At 41.5% G+C, this 17738-nt stretch overlaps 1 long non-coding RNA gene across 2 annotated transcripts; it reads left to right on the forward strand.

Moving 5' to 3' along the window:
- The first annotated feature begins 223 nt into the window (after window positions 1-223).
- Window positions 224-14051, forward strand: LOC115289702. 2 transcript variants are annotated; one of them, XR_003907767.1, is made up of 5 exons: window positions 224-293; window positions 3334-3449; window positions 5725-5907; window positions 6515-6615; window positions 13789-14051. It is a non-coding gene; the product is annotated as an uncharacterized LOC115289702 (long non-coding RNA). The 2 variants fall into 2 exon arrangements; XR_003907766.1 differs by lacking the exons at window positions 6515-6615; window positions 13789-14051 and having other exon boundaries at window positions 5725-5955.
- The last annotated feature ends 3687 nt before the right edge of the window (window positions 14052-17738 follow it).

The raw sequence follows: 17738 nt of genomic DNA on the forward strand, positions 1-17738 counted from the left end.
AACCGTGAGCTCCACACATGAACATGTGTCTGACCATTCTACCCCAGGAACAAGCTGCTCACCCAAGTGACTTAGGACCCGGTCTTGCAGAAAGTCGACCAACTGCCGCAGGACCAAATAAGGCTGGAACCGGGAAGAAGTCTGGCGGCTGCACAGAAGGGACTGGGAGTGAACAAAAGTGGCCTCTGTGACGACACATACGACACCTGCCTCACGTGGCCACGCCAGCGCGGCCATCTTTGGCACGCAGGAGATACAAGCCTGGATCCCTGGGAGGCGCCTGCGCAGAAGCAGTGAGTTCTTCCCTACACCTGCCCTCTTCTCATCTTCCAATCACCTCCATCCACCTTCCAGATCCCCGCCCCCTCGTAAAGATCCCGGAAATACTCAGCTCCCCTTGTCCTCCCAAGGCGGAGATTAGGAATCTCCTACCTGCACTTGCTGGGTGCCGTGCAGTGAAACCCGCCCCCCCCCCTTTTTTTTTTGCCGCAAGCACAGATGTCCGTATTCGGTTTACCGTGCATCGAAAAACGGATCCTTGTCCCATGACGTTTGAAAATTAGTCATGGAAGAAAAAGTAAAGTACAATCAAGTCAAGCTTCCAGGGACAAACAAGCCCGGTGTTCAGTCCTGCGCTGCCACCGGCTCCTTTCGTGCATGTTTGACGAAAAAATATGTGGACAAAGTAGATGATGTCTTGCAAAACACAGAAACGGTTTTTCTGTCCACATAGCCTTGGTCATGTGGTCTAACACTAGTCTGTTACTTAAATTAGTAACCCCTTGGGGTGGGTGCCTGGGTGGCTCAGCGGTTGAACATCCAACTTCCGCTCAGGTCCATGATCTAGTGGTTGGTGGGTTTGAGCCCAGCTTGGGGCTCTGTGCTGCTAGCCCAGAACCTGGAGCCAGCTTGGGATTCTGTCTCCCTCTCTCTCTGCTCCTCCCCCACTCACCCTCTGCTCTGTGTCTCAAAAATGAATAAAGGTGAAAAAAAGTAAAAAAATAAATTGGTAATCTCCTACCAAGTAACCCCACCCTTAAACTGCTGTGTCCACAGCAAATGTCACATACAGTGGGAGGGGGACATACAGGGTTATTTATTGAGAATATACTACATGCTTTACAAATGCTGTTTTGTTTAATCTTATAGCAGCTCTGTAAGGCATTTTCCATTTTATCCATCTACAGATGAACAAATAGAGGCTAACGCTGGTTATACAATTGTCTGAGTTCAGACCCCTGCTCTTTCTAGAATGTCATGACTTTTCAAACTCGCTCCAGCAGGACACGAAAGGCCTAAACTTGACTGGGATGTTTCACTGGAAAAAAAAAAAATAATTTATAATGATAGCCTTTTTCCAATTTGTACAAAAAGCTAATTGAGAGAATGTCTTAATTTCATATTGTTGCGCTTACTATTATTTCCCAAGCTTGGGTGCCTGCTACCTGTTATCTGAGCGTGACATCAGCAATCCTAAAAGGAATGAAAAATTAGAAAAGGATAATTAACAACTATTCATGCTTCATTCAGTAGATTTGCTTTTAATTTGGACTGAATTCTCCCAATTTTGATTTTATATTGAATTTGTGTTCCGAGGGCCTTGGGGGCACACGGGAGAGTTATATGTACAAAGTTCATTAAAAAGGTGTTTGGATTGGATGTCCTGAGGAGGGCTGTCCATCCGAGGGAGAACCTCAGGATGAACCCAGCTCCAAATTAGCAAGGACACACCAGGGGCGATGAAATTAATTTCCTATTCAGAAATAACTGGTCATGTTCCCTCCTCACCTTCAGCAAGCAGCTTATCTACACTGGTTTCTATTAGGAACAGAAACAGTCTTCGGTCACTCAATAAATCACTGGTTTCCCACAGAAGACGTGTCTCTTTCATTAAAGAAGGAAGGAAATTAGGCCACTGCCTTACAGCTACAGAACAGTATTGTTATGCTGCAAACAATCATATAAAAGCCAGGTCCCACTGAGAAGCAACCTCCCAGGACAATAAGAAAGGAAAGAAAGAGCTTTTGAAAACAGTCAGGTCTGAGGCTCTGTGGCCCTGCTGAGAAGCCAATTTCTTCCTTCCTACAGCCATTTATTCAGTTACCTCAATATTTACTTATCCAACATTCTTTCAGCCCCTCACTGTATCTTGCTTAGCCCCAGGATGAATAGAAACAGCCTACCACCAGGAGTTCTGTAATCTGGTAAAGAGAATGTGCACAACACTGTGCCTCCCGGGCTCTGCCAAGTGGGTAAAGAGTGCTGGGGGGGCACAAAAGAGTGTCCATCTCATTGAGAAAAGAGGTCGTATTTCCACATTGTAGTGATGCTTCCCCAAATCTCCAGACTTCACACAAGCAACAAAAGAAAACCGGATAGATTGGACTTTATCAAAATTTAAAATTTTTGTGCATCAAAGAACACTATCAACAGAGGAAAAAGGCCACCAATGGAAAACATTTGTAAAATATCAAACAAGGAATTGATATACTGAATATGTAAACAACTCCCACAACTCACCCATAGAAACAAACAACCTGATTCAAAAATAGGCAAAGGACTTGAATAGACATTTCTCTAAAGAAGATACACAAATGGGCAATAAGCACATGAAAATACGCTCAACATTAGCAAAATGAAAATTAAAACCACAATGAGATGCCACTGCACACCCATTAGGATGGCTATGATCAAGAAAGAAAGAAGCTAAAAGAATAAAGAAAAGAAAAAAAAAGAAAAGGGAGGGAAAATGGAAGGAAGGAAGGAAAGGAAAGGAAAGGAAAGGAGAGAGAGAGAGAGAGAGAGAGAGAGAGAGAGAGAGAGAGAAAGAAAGAAAGAAAGAAAGAAAGAAAGAAAGAAAGAAAAGAAAACAGCAAGTTTGGGGAAGGATATGGAGAAATTGGAAACTTGTGCATGGCTGATGGGACATTAAATGGTAGCACTGCTGTAGAAAGCAGTATGGTGGTTCTTCAAAACGTTAATCAGGGATGCCTGGGTGGCTCAGTCTGTTAAGTGTCTGACTTCAGTTCAGCTCAGATCATGATCTAAGAGTTCGTGAGTTTGAGTGTTGGGCTCTGTGCTGACAGCGTAGAGATTGGAGCCTGCTTCTGATTCTGTATCTCCCTCTCTCTCTCTGCTCCTTCCCTGCTCACCCTCTCTCTCTCTCTCATTCTTTTGAAAATAAACATTAAAAAATTTTAAAAAACAAAACAAAAGGATCCCCCAAAAGTTAGACATAGAATTATCATAGGATTTGGCAATTCCACTTATAGGTAGAGACCCCCAAAATTTGGGAGCAGAAACCCACACTCACGGCAGGATTATTCGCAATAGCCCAGAGGTGGAAGAACCCCAGTGTCCACTGGTGGATGAACGGACAAACAAAATGTGGCATCTCCAGACAACGAAAGATTATTCAGCCTGAAAAAGGAAGGACATTCTGACACATGGTAAGATGTGGGTAGAAGTTGAGGGCATTATGCAAGTGAAGTAAATCAGACAAAAGGGAAAAAAAAGATCATCTGAATTTACCTGTAAGGTCCCTGAAGTAGTCTAGCTCATGGTGGCAAAAAAGTTGAATGACGGTTGACAAAGGCTGTAGAATGGGGAATTAGTGTTTAATAGGTATAGTTTCAGTCTGAGAAAATAAAATAGTCCTAGTGATGGATGGTGAGGATGGTTGTTGCACAGAATGTGAATGTACTTTGTGCCACTGAACTATTGACTTCAAAACAGACTGCTGAGTTCTATTTTATGTGCATTGTGCTACGTTTCTTTTTTAATATTTTTAAATGTTATTTATTTTTGAGAGAGAGAGACAGAGAGTACAAGCGGGAGGAGGGCAGAAAGGGAAGGGGACAGAGACTCTTAAGCTGGCTCTGCACTAACAGCAGAGATCCCTACGTGGGGCTCAAACTCATAAACTGTGAGATCATGACCTGAGCTGAAGTCTGATGCTTAACTGACTGAGCCACCCAGGTGCCCTTGTTTTGTCAAAATTTAAAAAAGTTAGAAAAGATTCTCCAAGTCTGATATAGCACTTTCTTAAGTTATTTTCCCCTTTCCCACATTAAGAGTACAGCATGCTTTTCTCATTTAGGTAAACACATTTTGTGAGAGATGTAGTGTTCATTTCTCTTCATTCATTCAAGAATTACCCGAATATTTATTGAGCACCTTCTAGGTGCTGGGTGCTTTTCTAGGCACTGGGGTTATGGCAATGAGCTGAACAAAAATGGGCAGAAATCCCGCACTGCTGTGCACCAGCCTGAAATGGAAGGCTGTCTCGACGTCCCAGTGGAAAATGCATGGCACGCTCAAGTTAGGGTTGTGTGAGGAGGGGTTATTAAAGGGACTCTTTACAACGAAATGAACAGATACAGGGAAACCATGTGGGGCAAGTTCAGAAACCCACAAATGATAGAACTCTAGTTCCCACTTGTAGGTAGAATAGCAGAAGGGAGGCAGTGGATACTGGAACTCAAGAGGGGAAGAAAACAGTAAGAAAGGCTGTCATGAGAGCAATAGTGAATTTGGTGGAGGGACACAGCCACCCAAGGCTACCCCACTGTCACCTGAGACTACCCCACAGTCACCCAAGGCCACCCCACAGTTAGGTGAGGACTATCTAGGTCAGTCCCAGGCTACCCCACAGTTCCCTAGGGTTACCCCATTGTCAGCCCAGGGGTACCCCACGGTTGCCCCAAGACTCTCCTACAGGGAGTAAATACCCAGCCTCACTCTCCTCTCTACTCTCATCTCCTGCTAGTTCCTTATGGGGCTAAACCCAAGCAGATGGCACAACGCAAAGGAACCCTTTGCTGTAGAGTCCAAACTCAGCAGGGAAGGAAATGGGGAGGAGGGTCTGGAGGGGCAGACAAAACGTATTTCACACTGTGAAGAAAACATAAGGTTGGTGACCATCCTGGGCCTCAGCTCCCGAAACCTAACTCCAGGCGGGGCGGTCTCCTTCCTAGGAAGCAGGCAATGCCAGCCCAAGGGGAATCTGGGAATTTTCTCAGCTTGAAGCCACACTGGGAAATCATGCTCAGCTGAGATTTGATGAAGAGACCAACACAATTTTAGTTTCAGTCTGAGCAGGCAGAGCTAAATCATTCCAAGTATCCTGAATCAAACTCTGCCTGACACAGAGCTCAAACTGTATCAGGAACAGACTATTCAGCAAATACTCACTTTCTATCCCCACTCACTATGGGTGGGGCACTCTTCCCCAACCTCTGTGTTATTCCTTTGCTTTTCAAGGGAAAGTTAGCTGATCTGAGCAAGTGGAGTCTGGAAAAAAAAAATCTCTGGAAATCTGCATCGAGATGTGTCCTAGGTATCTGTGGCCCTCAACCTGGGCCTGACAAACACAGGTGGGGCAGATCCCAACCCCAAACGACCTGATTAAGAACATTGACTTTATGCTGTTCTGGTAAAGAAATGAGGCTCAGAAATGAAGTGGGTTATCTAATCTAACATATATATCTAACTAATTCATTGAAGACCTGGTTCTAGAATCCAGTAGTCTTGATGTGCAACCTAGTAGTTTGAAAACTTTTGCTTTCTTTGGTGAAATAAAAGGACTTTGGGGAGCTGTATGTAAATACCAGTTCTGCTCCATCGACAACCCAGAGCCCACAGTCTTTCTGCCAACAATTCTTCCTCCTCTTCCTACCTCATAAATATCCTTATTTTCTCCTTTCTTCCCACTCTCTCCCTTAGCAACCACACTACGGCCTGCAGCTTAATTTAGCCTCATCTCGGGTTCAGATGCTCTCAGAATTCAGACCAGTACTGCAAGCTGTCTGTTCACATATCCATCCAGTGATCGCGCCAGCAACTCCAGCTCAGTGTGGCTCCCATCAAATGCCATCTTCTTCCCCAAACAGCTCTTCTCCAGACTTGGTGAAATAACAGTAACTCCTTTTAGAATGACTACATTTCTTTAAAATATTTTTTTGCCTTTTATTTTTGAAGTAATTATATAGAGATTCACAAGAAGTTACAAAGATAGTACAGTACCCTTTACCCAGTCTCCCCCGGTGGTTACGTCTTTTGTGGCTATTGTACAGTGTCAAACCCGGGAAACTGACACTGGAACAGTGGATGTGTACAGTTCCGTGCCGTTTTGTCACGTGTAAATTCATGGAACCACTACCACAATCACGATAAAGAACTATTCCAAAACAAAGCCAACACAAAGCTCTGACCCATGCTTCTCCTTTATAATCACACTCTGCTTCCTCCCTTCCCTCCATCCCTAACCTGGCAGCCACTAAATTATTCCCCATTGCTATGATTTGCTAAGAATAGTATTCAAACAAAATCATATATCACATGATCTTTAGAGGTTGGCTTTTTATGTTTTGTGCATACAAGTCACCCAGAACAATGCCCTTAGCACCCATCCAATTTGTTTTTTGTATCATTAGTTAATTTCTTGTTATTGCTGAGTCGTATTCCATGGTGTGGACATATCACCATCATGTAAGACATTTTGTTTCCGTTTTAGACTGCTGCAAACAAAGGTGCTATGAACTATGGTGTACGGTGTTCCTGTGGGCAGGTTCTCATCCCTCGGAGATAAAGGATCAGAAGTGAGATTGCTGGGATGTATGTTAAGCATATATTTAATTTTTTTGTTTAAAATTTTTTTCTTTCAGTTTTATTGATACATAATAGTCCTACAGCACTGTATAAGTGTAAGGTATACAGCATAATGACTTCACTTACCTATATTCTGAAATAATCCCCACAAGAAATTTAGTTAACATTCTTTGGAATGCCTGAGTGGCTCAGTTGGTTGAGCATCAACTCTTGATTTCAGCTCAGGTCATGAGCTCATGGTTTGTGAGATTGACTCTCTGTCGGGCTCTGCGCTGTCAGCGTGAAGCCTGCTTGGGATTCTCTCTCTCCCTTTCTCTCTCTGCCCTTCCTCCACTCACTCTCTCTTTCTCTCTCAAAACAAATAAATAAACTCAAAAAAATTTTTCATCTCATATAGATTAAAAAAAAGAAGTTTTTTCCTTGTGTTGAGAACTTTTAGGATTTATTCTCTTAGCAACTTTCAAACATACCTTATAGTAGTGTTAACTGTAGTCATCATTTTGTACATTACATCCTTAGTAGTTATTTATCTTATAACTGGAAGTTGGTACATTGTGACCATTCCATTTACTTCCCTCACCCTCCAAGCTCCTACCTGTGATCTTTTTTCTGAGTGTATATATAAAAATATATGAAAAAATTATCTTCATCTATCTACCTATCTGTCTATCTATCTATCTATCTATCTATCTGTCTATCATCTATCTATCTATCTATCTATCTATCTATCTATCTATCTATCATCTATCTACCCATCCATTTATATGTTAGATCATACAGTATTTCTTTTCATAAAGTCTTTCTCTGGCTTATTTCACTTACATTTTGCTGTTAAACAATCGGCAAAGCCATTTTCTGGAGTGACATTTGACATTCCCATCAGCAATGTATGAGAGATACATTTTCTCTACCTCTTGCTAGAATTTGATACTGTTCATATATTTTATTTATCTGTTTTGATAAGTGTGTGGTGATAGCTCATCAGGGTCTTAATTTGCATTTCCCTGATGGTTTGTGATGCTGAATATTTTTTCATGTGCTTCTCTGCCATAAATAGAGTTTCTTTAGTGAAATGTCTTTTCATGTGGCTTGTTTTCTAGCAAGATTGTTTGATTGTTTTTATATGTTGACTTTTGAGAGATCTTTATGCATTCTAGATAAGAGTCCTTTGTCAAATATGTGGTTGCAAATATTTTTTTTCTCTCTGTAGCCTGTCTTTTTAACTTTTCAATGAGGTCTTTTACAAAGCAAACATTTCAAATTTTGACATAGTCCAACTTAATGATGTTTGTCTTATGAATTGTGCTTTTGGAATCATGTCTAAGAATGGGTCAGCAAGCTCTCCTCTGTTTTCCTCTAAAATTTTATATAGTTTGGTGTTTCACATTGAAATCTATGATCCATATTGAGATAAATTTTGTGTAAGGTATGAGTTTTAAGCCAAGATTCTTCTTTTTTTTAACCCAAAGATCCGCAATTTCCCTAGCCCCATTTGCTGAAAATATCCTTCACTGAATTACTTGTGAGTCTCTGTGCTAGACTTGTGTAGCACTTTCTGGGGCTTCTATTCTGTACCCCTGATCTATGTATCCACTCTTCTGTGAAGACCACAAAGGCTTAAATAGTCACACCTGTATAATGGTCTTCAAATTGGGTAAACTAATTCCACCCATTTTATTATGTTTTTTCCCCCTAAAATTGTTTTAGCTATTGCAATTCCTTTGCTCTTCTGTATAAATTTTAGAATAATTCCGTCTATATCCACAAAAATCTTTCTGGGGTTTTGAAAGAAATTATATTAAAAATGAATATCAATTTGTAAAAGCTAGACATTGTGACCAAGCTTAATCTCCCAGTCCATGAATACAGTATGTCTCTCCATTTAGGTTTTCTTTCATTTCTTTCATGGGTTTTGCAGTTTTTGGCGTATACATCTTCTATATATATTTTTAAGATTTATACCTATTTTTTTTAGTGACTATAATAGTGTTGTATTTTTTATTTTAGTTTCCAAATGTTCTTCATTACTGTATATGAACATAAATGGTTTTGGTTAAGGATGTCACTTATTAGTTCCAGAAAAGTTGTTGGAGAATACTCGGATCTTTTATGTTGAAAAATGATGTCATCTGCAAATAAGGACAATTTTAGTCTTTCCTTTCTGATCTACATGTTTTGTATTTGTCTTTCGTTCCTTATTACATTGGCGGGAACTCTCACTACTATGTTGAATAGGGGCGATGCAAGTGACATCCTTGGCCCCATTCTTAGGGCAAAAGCACTCAGTTTTTCACCATTAAGTGCGATGTTAGGTATAGAGTTTTTGTAGATGTCTTTGTCAGGCTGAAGAAGTTCTCTTCTGCTGCTTGTTTTCGGGGAGTTTTCATTGTGGATGGGTATTGGACTTTGTCAAACACCTTTTATGCATTAATTGATACCATTATGTGATTTTTCTTCTTTAGCCTGTTAATATGGCAGATTACACTGATTAGTTTTCATATATTGAACTAGTTTTGCATACCTGGTATAAACCCACTTAGAGATGATATTAAATTCTTTTTATATATAGTTGATTTCTATTTGCTAATACTTCGTAAAAGGATTCTGCACCTGCATTCGTGTTTGCTTTTCTTTTTTTTTATTGTTGTTTTCTGGTTTTGATATCATGGTAAAAATTAACTTTTAAAAATTGGGAAATAGTCCCTTCTCCTCTGTTTTTTGGAAGACATTGGTGTCTAAGTCTCCCTTCCTTCCTTTCTCTCCCTTTCTTTTCTTTCTTTCTTTCTTTCTTCCTTCCTTTCCTCTCTTCCTTTCTCCCATCCTTCCTTTCCTTTCTCTCTTTCTATTTCCCTTCCTTCCTTCCTTCCTTTCTCTCTCTCTCTCTCTCCCTTTCTCTCTCTCTTTCTCTCTTTCTTTCTTTCTTTCTTTCTTTCTTTCTTTCTTTCTTTCTTTCTTTCTTTCTTTCTTTCTTTCTCCCCTTCCCTCCTTCTTCTTTCTTCCTTTCTTTTCTGTTATTCACATTGGGTAATATCTATTATCCTATCTTCAAGTTCACTGATTCTCTCCTCTCTTTCCTTCAATTTGATGTTAAGTGCATCCACTGAGATTTGTCTTTTATTTCGTGTTTTTAGTTTGAAAATTTCCATTTCATTTTTATTTATATCTTCTATTTCTTTTTTCAAGCATTTTAATGTTTATTTATTCTTGAGAGAGAGAGAGCAGGGGAAGGGTAGAGAGAGAGGGAGACACAGAATCTGAAGCAGGCTCTGGGCTCAGAGCTGTCAGCACAGAACCTGCTGTGGGGCTTGAACTCAAACTGCAAGATATGACCTGAACCAAAGTCAGATGCTTAACCAACTGAGCCACCCAGGCAGCTCTATCTTCTATTTCTTCATTGAGATTTTCTTCTTCCTCATTTGTGTCAAATATGTTCAGAATTTCTTAGGCCATTTTTATGAGGACTGGCTTAAAATCCTTGTCAAGTGATTCTAAGATATGTATCATCATAGTGTTGGCATCTGTTGCTTGATTTCCTTCACTCAAGTTGAGATTTTTTTGATTCTTCATATTATGAGTGATTTTTGATTGAAGCCTAGATTTTTTTGAGTGTTATGTAATGAGACTCTGGGATACAAGAGGTGAGATAAATTTCAGGGAACTCACCACCACGTCGTTCTTCAAGCTTTGAGGTTTATAGCAGATCTGCCCCCATCTCTCTACTTTCCAGAGTCTTATGTTTGTTTTATGCACAAGGCCCAGTGAGTTTTAGCTTTACTTAGCAGAAAAGATAAGGATAATTACTTCTACTCTGTCTTTCTGGAAACAGAAACTCATTTTTCTTTTAATTAAACCATATTTCTCCTTGTTTTAAGAGTCATATCTGGCTCTTCCATTTCCTTCCATTCCTGATTTTGGAACAATATTTGAAGATTCCACGCCCTCAATACTTCTTGAGTTAAAAGTATATCCCATGTTCCATGCCTTTGTCCTGTTCAGAAACTGTTCATTAGCTCTTGAATGATTTAAATGGCTCCCCAATTAGTCTCTAAACTGACAGTCTCTCCCTTTCTTCCAGTCTCTACTATTCTACAGATTGTGGCCAGTTTTATTTCCTTAGCATAAATCATTGTGCTTCCTTTCTCTTCCTCCATGATCTTAGACAGCTTATCACTGGCTACTTAGTAAAATGCAAACTCCTTAGCTTGAGGTTCAAAGCCATCAAAGCTCACCTTCCTGCTGACAGCCTTCTCATCCCTGCGCTCTCACACACAGCCTGATGCTGCAACACGAAGGCAGCACTCCCAGAGCCCAGGCACATGCTGTGCAGTGTGACCCTCGGCCTTCACGCATGCCTTCCCTCTGCTGGGAATGCACCCCCTCACCCACTTGGGTCAGGGTCCGTTGCCTGAAGGAAACCTTCCATGACCACCCAAGTCAGAACCAATACCGTCTCCCATCAACAACCACAACCTTTTGCTTACATTTCATTTCAAACGTATTTTCCATCCGATTCACAGAGACAAGACAAGGCTTTTTCAAGGTCTCTCCTCTTGTATAAAACCAGGCCTTCCTGTCTTACTGGTCCAGGGAGGAGGGCAGACCTATCAGTGGGTGGCAAGACTGGAGCTGGATTCATCAAGAAACGGGATATATGTCAGGAAAATATTTGCTCACTTCTAGAAAACATGCTGATTTCAGGAGATTCTGTTCTGTTCTGGGCTTCTCTGAAGGAAACTTTAGAGATATATCCACCATGCTTGTCATGAAGTCAGTTTTGGAGACATTCTAGATCAAAGCTCCCTGGCTCTTAATTAGCTCTACCTGTCATGTCTGTAACATGGACAGCTCATCCTTCGGGGTGCTGGTGTTTTCTCTGTACAGGTGGTGATGACAACAAAAGGAGCAAGTGAAAATGGGAGACGCTTGGATTTAAGTCTGAGTTCTGCCCCTTCCTCGCTGTGTACATTCTGGACCTATTCTTTAACTTCTTTGTACCTCAGCTTCCTTATCTGCAAAAGGGGGGAATCATTAGAGAACCTACAGAAAATCACATAAAAATGCTTAGAACAGATTTTGGCACTCCATAAATGCTAACAATGACCATTTTCAACATTTTGCACCAAAGTGCCCTGAAGAGTAGAATATTTGTGAGGCCCGGGACAATGCCCCAAAGTAGCCTCTATTGACTTGCAATTTCTTTCAGGTATTCTATTTCACATTAAATATTTAGACAAATTTTACAGCCTACTCCATTAGTAGTTTGTTTGTTGGGTTTGTTTTAATATCTGACTATTGTTTTTGCAAAAGTATTTAAGGAAAGTGTATACTCTAGAAAGATAATTCTATGTTGTACCCTTGGTGTGACACAATCTTGTAGTTGGAGATACACAGTCCCAGTGGGCCCTCCGTGAGCCAAAGACCTAGAAGACTGAAGTCGAGGCCAGCACCGTAGAGTATTTCTCACTGATGAGTTCTTTGTGGGGCTGATCCAGCCGCTATGCCCTCCCCTACTGACCCTTCCTAAGCTGAGAATTAGAGCATTGGGCCATCTTCCCTCATTCGGGAGAATTGGCCCCTTGTTGGATATGTGGAACACAAGCAATGTGGGCACAGAGATAAAAATCTTGGCTTGTATTTCTCAGGCTATGATCATCAATAAAATAGGGCAGAAGAGAGCTATAATCTAATGTACTATATTACTGTAATTAGAGCTTCATGCATAGAGCTCTCTCCCGCCTCCCTCCAAAATAATGAAACCGTTTAAAATAAATAGTAGTGACTTTATTCCCCATCATGTGGTGTTCAGTGATTGGGTAATTATGGTAACAGCGTACAGTTAGTTGGATGTTGAGTTCAGAATGTAAGAAAAGAGATTTGGGGAAAACACACACAAGGGATAGGACTGCAGAATCGTAGCACTGTGAGATGGGAGGCATCCTGGCAACTGGGTACCTAGCACCCCAAACCTTACAAAAGAGGAAACAAAAGAGACTCAGAGATTGCCAATGTGAGAGGCTTAGACAGAGGGGAGTCAGAGCTAAAACCTGGGTTCTTCTTTCCTGTTCAATATTCTTTTCAACTCACATGTGTCTGTGAAACCACATAAGGCAGAATATTCTAGAAAACTTTCTACATGGCAAGTAGACTTTCCTTCCCACATCTACTGAGACAGAGGACAATGTTTCTGTGCTCTTGTCTGTATCTTCATTGTCTCTGGACCCCAAAAGCCATGGCTACTGAATGTCAACAGCAAACCAGCCCTGAATGATCGAAACATTTTTTGTTTTATCCCTTTTCTTCCTTTGGTGTAGTGGAGAGGAAAAATTAGCAAGTTCACAAATTAAGATTTTGTTTAGCTTACTCTTGATGAGGCTAATTGTTTATTTTCAGTTAGATTTTATTTCTGTTATTACATTGAGAACATCAGATAAACAGTAAACTTTCTCAGAAGAATGTTTACATTTCTTTACATTTACATGTAAGAAATTCAGGAAAGGTCAACACTTTTTGTAATGAAGGTGCAGGGGTTTCCCAAGAAAACAAGCTAAGGGTCCTCTCATGGAACAAGAAGGAAATGGACTCCACCCTACAGATGTGTAAAACAGGTTCAGAATGATACAAGCATGCACTCTTTGAACATGGACATAACCCATGAACTCATGAACCCATGAACACAAACACAATCACAGCCAAAGTGACCCACATGCTCTCCCTCTCGTCTTCTCCTCCTTCCTGTAGGAAAGGAGAGACTGATGCAGCCGGAGAGAAGGGCATGAGCTCATCTTTGCCACTAATCCCCAGTGACTCTGTCATTTGCTCCTCCTTAAAATAAATAGTAGTGACTTTACACCTAGGGCCTGAGGTAAGCGGTCTTGCTCCTTCCTACCCTGTCTAGTAGCCATCCAACAACACTCTTGCCCCACCACTGCTGGAAGCTAAGCCCAACCTGAACAAGGTGGCTGTGGAAAATCCAATTCTGCCGATGGCAGGACTCTGCACCACCCTGGAAAGAGCAAAACCAGCCACTGAGGGTCACTGGGCAGGAAGCAGCCATGCAGTTGGGAAACATTCTCTGTAGAAGTAAGGTCCATGCTGTTACATCCACAGAGAGATACAGACAGCACTACAAAGCAAATTTCTCATAAAAGATAATGTTCTCTATATTCTTCCTTGTTCCAGTTCCAACCGTCTCCCTAAACCTTGAAATGGTAGCTGGGGCTCCTGTGTCTTGATTAAGTCATTGAGATGTCAAGGTGGGATTATGAAGACTTCAAGACAGCCACTGAGACAGAGGACATAAACATGGGAAGACCCTTCTTCATGGGCACCTCTGCCTCCTCCCTAGGGCCATTGGATGGTGCCACCAGTATAGGAAGTGGGTGTGCCCAGGTGACGTATGCCATATGCATTTCCAGAATACTTTCCCATCATAAAGTGCTCTCTCGGTCAAAATTTTGTTGACTTCCCGGTAGTAGCACATTTGGTAGGAAACTCACGCAGAGAGATGATGGCACAGTGAGGAATAGAAAAGACTAGAGTAATGTATGCTAAATTTCCAAAGGCACTGTTCCAGACACTTAGCAGTGCCTTACCTAATTGGTCTTCTAGTCTGTAAAGTGGGTCTAAGAATGGCATATCCCTCATAGGGTGTTGTAAGGATTAAAGGAAATAACATAGCAGAGATGTCTTGCCTGGTGCCTGACACACAGGAATTGTTCAGTTTAAGTGTTAGTGGATCCCTATAATATCCTTATCAGTGCCAATTATACTCTCCTCCTTATAAAGCAGGAGACTAGGGCACAGTTGGAAAGTGACTCACTCCGTTAACCAGCATGTTAGGTGGCCTCATTTGGCCTCAGATGTAGGTATGACTCCAAAACCTGTCTACTCAAGAACACAAATATTCCAGAACTCAGGTTGCCTGTTCCCAAGTTCCATTGCACTTTCGTGGACCTGCTCATCCTGACTTGAGACAGTCTTTTACAGAAAGTGTTGTGACCTGGTTTGACAAGCCTTCTGTCCTAGAAAATACACAACAATTTGTCATCCTTTACACAAAACCCTAGGCATCATTCATGCTCCATGAAGACTTTGAGGACATCAACAGCGAAGCTCTTACCAGACCCCGTAGAGGGTCTATGCAGTTCTGAAGCCCAGCTGGGTGTCTGAGGCCAATAACACACATGAAAGTCGAAAGAATGTTCTCATCAACATTCCTAGGATTTCAAAAATTCTTTGCCTTTATTACATAATTTCCGACTCACTTCCTTTTTTGGGTAAAATGCTGAGTAGCTATAAAAAAAGGTAATAGGGGGAGAAACCCTTTCTTATGTCTATGGCTTCTTGCGTGTAGTACACATTCCACAAATGCTTGTAAGATGCATAGATAAACTGATTATAAATGAATGCATCTATTTTTTTCTTGTGAATTGGCTCCAAGGGCCAAGCTTACAGGGGATGACAAAAAACTACACCCCTGAGAAGTCACAAGTGTCCAGTAATGCTTCTCTGAAAAGCATTACTGTCTTAACATTTTCAATGCCCCGGATACAAGGATATTGCCCATGAATGTGGCCCAGAGGCTCACCAATGGGCTAGTACAGCCAGCCCTCACACCTGCTTTGTGAGCATTCAGCCTGAACTTGAATAGAAGGCTCCCACGCTCAGGCCAGGACCCACAGTACAGGCAGGGAGCACACTTTCCCTTGCTGCTGTAGCCATAATGTGCCACTTGCTGGGGACTGGCCAGTTCTGATCCCATTTCCAGCCACCTGATGATTCTTCTTTTTATTTTATTTTTTTTTATGTTTATTTTTCAGAGAGACCGAGTATGAGCAGGAGAGGGGCAGAGAGAGAGGGAGACACAGGATCCAAAGCAGGCTCCAGGCTCAGAGCTGTTAGCACAGAGCCCAGTGCGGGGCTCAAAGCCATGAACTGTGAGATCATGATCTGAGCCGAAGTCAGATGCTTAACTGCTTGAGCCACCCAGGCGCCCCCTGATGATTCTTCAAAAGACTCCATATACTTTTGTTTTGTTGATGTGGTGTATCACATTAATGGATTTGCAAATGCTGAGGAGGGAGGGGATGATGGTCATGGTGGGGGGCACTTGTGGGGAGAAGCACTGGGTGTTATATGGAAACCAATTTGACAATAAACTTATAATAGTTTATTTTTTTATAATAAAAAATAAATAAAATAAATAAATATTAAAAAAATTTTAAAAAAAAGACTCCATATACTAACCAGATCTGCAGGTTGACATCTCTGCGACACAATAGTGCTTTGTGGGAAGCGCCATGACTGAGAAGTTCTCCACTTAAAAGCACCTGTTGTTGGAACACCTGAGTCAGAGTCTTGGCTCTGTGGTCCCAGCAGGGGACGTTTCTGCTCCCTCCTTTCTGTAAAAGCAGCCAATTAAACAGAACTTCGGTGCACAGAAAAAGTTCCTGAAAGCGCTTCGTAAACAACAAAGAGAGAAGCTGGCCCATATCCAAAGATCATTACCACCAACAGAGGGGCAGAAGAGAGCTCACAGAGTGGAACTGGATTGTCTTTGATTTGGAAAGAAAAATAGCTCCTGATACAGTCTCAACAGCTAGCAACTTTGGATTGCTTTCATGTGCCTCACTCTCAGATTCACTGAGCTGGAGTCGCCCCAGTGAGCTATTTGTGTACCGGTCATCTTTACAAATTTTGGCCACAGACAGCTGAGTCTCGCCTACTTTATAATTTACCTAGTACTTCTACTCACATCAAACTTAGGGGAATTTGATTTCTGCACGTTTTCATCTTGTTTTAAGCAATAAAGCACAGGTTTCACATGCCACTAACATGGGCTTCTGTGCTGCATACCATATATGGGGAAACACTGTATTAAGCGAGAGATCACTGTGTTGCTAATCCAGACAGGTGTAGGAAACAGAGCCCGCAGAGGCATTGTGTGGGCTTGCACAAGGGATAATTTGGATGTCTCCAGAGCTGAGCCAAAGAGCAGTGTAAACACACTGAAAAGCCACCTCACACTATAATCCAGTATCTAGCCACATATAATAAGAATCATTTGCCTTCCTATAGCACTTTACAGTTTTAACAACATGTTCATTACCATTTTACAAGGGGTCCTGACCCCAAATCTGGCAGCAGGTAGGGTAGCTGATACCATCCTTTTGCACAAGACTGTTTGAGGTTTTGTTAAGATCAAGTTAGAAATAAGGAGCAGCACCACTAACACCTCTGTCTTCAGATCATTTCACTGTACCCTCCTCATGGGGGGAAATATTTTTACAAGGACCACTCTTCCCTCTTTAGACAGGACAACTCTTTCATGCCACTTTTTATCCATCTACTCTTTAACCTGCACATCTAGTTATCCATCCACCCATCCACCCATCCACCCACTCATCCATCCATCCATCCATCCACCCATTGACCCATCCATTCATCCAACCACTCATCCATCCATCCATCCACCCATCCATCCATCCATCTAGCTGTCCATCCATCCACTGCTCCACCCATCTATTCTTTTATCTGCCCTCCCAAACATGTACCCATGTCCATGCATTCATTTACCCATCCATCCACTGATCCATCCAACCACTTAGCCACTTGCCCATCCGTCCGTCCATCCATCCATCCATCCATCCATCCATCCATCCATCCATCCAGTCAATATTTGGGGACCTTCTCTGTGCTGGTTACTCACTATCCAGAGCACTGGAACTACCTGCCAGTTTTTATTCTTACAAAGTGAGAAGTGTTCATTGTGAACTGGAGTAGCAATAAGAGTAATGTCTGCATTAATTTCTTCTGATTTGAAAATCTTCAACAGATTTTCCCTGATGGTAGCAAAACACAGTAATGTGCTCTACTTCTTCCTGTCAAATGAAACAAAATACTCAGGAGTATGACAACAAAAGAAGCAGGAAAAGACCTAGTTAATAAGAGTCCTCTCCTTCATAAGTGCACTGGAAGTACAATAATTATGGTTATGTTGTTGGATCACTTTAGATGAAAAGAGCACACTTCTAATTACTTCACATGAGTAAAATGTTCAAATAATTAGACATATATCCATGATAGAGTCTTGGAACTTTTTGGAAGAGCTAATTTAAGCATCTAGGTGT

This window comes from Suricata suricatta, chromosome 4 (genome assembly GCF_006229205.1).
Source record: "Suricata suricatta isolate VVHF042 chromosome 4, meerkat_22Aug2017_6uvM2_HiC, whole genome shotgun sequence".
Taxonomy (NCBI): Eukaryota; Metazoa; Chordata; class Mammalia; order Carnivora; family Herpestidae; genus Suricata; species Suricata suricatta.